Here is a 1613-nt window from a genome sequence, read left to right as displayed (position 1 = left end):
TTTTTTTTTAGAGGGAGGGAAGAGGATATGGCATTGAGGGAAGGAATGTCAAGGAGGTTGAGAGAGAATAGCACAGGCAAAGCATCCTTACCTTGGGCCTTGTTTCTGTTACTTAAACATAGTGGAAAACCATCTCCAACAGACAAAATGCTACAATAGTTTCTAGGTCTATTGTTAGCTCTGATGCATTTTCTTACTGAAATAATATCCAGGGTTTTATGGGCTAACATTCATAAACAAAAACCCTTAATGGGTGTTTTTATGCAAAATATTTTAAGTTTCCCCTGGGGATAGCAGGAACATATCTCCAGGATAAAATAACAACATCAGATAACCTGAAGAATAAAGAGGCAGTATGAAGGGGAGAGAACAAAATAGTAAGGCACTTGAGATAATTACCACTGCCTCTCTTTGCATCAGCAACGTGGAAATTCCCATTATAAATAGCATTTTACTAATATTATTTTAGGCATATAATGCTAACAGTAATGTTAGTAATGTTTTATAATTTTTTTTTAAATTTGATAGAGAATTTGCAGTGTACACACTTAGGTATGCTTTCTTTCTTGGCTGATTTTTTTCTCCTGTTGATATACATTTCTGATTGTATAAGAAAAATTAATGGAAAACAAGACATTATAGGAATGTATTTATATTAAGAAATGTCTGTACAAGAAAAGAATACTTCAGGGCATGTATAGATCACATAATATTATTACTGTTTGAAGAATTAAGTAAGTGAAAGAAAGTGAGCTGAGATGCCAAGTACCATTCAAGCTCTATTAAAGAAAGAAATCTGCCAGGCTGTGCTCAAAGTGGCAGGCAGCCCAGGGCTGCCCTGAAAATGGGAGACAGCACCAGGTGTGGGGGTGGTAGAGCTTACATAGTGCGCCAAGGGCCGGCTGATACCATCAAGGAGGGGCATTATGCTAATGTGGATCAGAATGGAGAACTGTGTCCTTGCGGAAGCAAAAGGGGTTTCTGTTTAAGACAGGAGGCTTCAGCCTACGTGTAAAAGGAAGCGGGGAGGAGTCGGGTGCTGGAGTGGAAGATGAGGCCAGTGGCCATCCTGTGCTCATTGTGTGCACAATGGCACTGGTCACATCCAGAATCCATTAGTAAGACAGTAAATTCTATACTGAAAACACATTGTTCTGAGCCCCCTATTTATAGTGATTCTTCTTCAGATTTTAAGCAACATGTATCAGATAAATGTTTTTGTCCTCTTATTTATTTCTCTATTTAAAAGAATGACTATCCATAAAAAGAATTCATTTTAAATTCTTTAATTAGATGTAAATTTTATATCCAAACCAATTACATCTCTTTTTCTTCCATTCACTCAGGAATATTTAAGTGTTACTATGGTGCAACTATCAGGGTTAGGTGTGAGGAACTATGGGTTGGAGCAAAAAGATTGAGTGTGGTAGGGGGAAAATGATGGAGACATGCCTTTGGAGAATTGGTAGTATAGTTGGAGAGAAGCCTGTATCTTAAGTACAGGATTCCAATAGAATGTGACAAGCACAATGATAGGGGTGCACAGGAAGGGAGCTGTGGGAGCTGCAAAAACCTTGCCAAGGGGGCCAGAGGACATACGGTAAAAAGACTCA

This window comes from Galeopterus variegatus, unplaced genomic scaffold (assembly GCF_000696425.1).
Source record: "Galeopterus variegatus unplaced genomic scaffold, G_variegatus-3.0.2 Scaffold11219, whole genome shotgun sequence".
Taxonomy (NCBI): Eukaryota; Metazoa; Chordata; class Mammalia; order Dermoptera; family Cynocephalidae; genus Galeopterus; species Galeopterus variegatus.
This window is presented reverse-complemented; position numbering follows the sequence as displayed.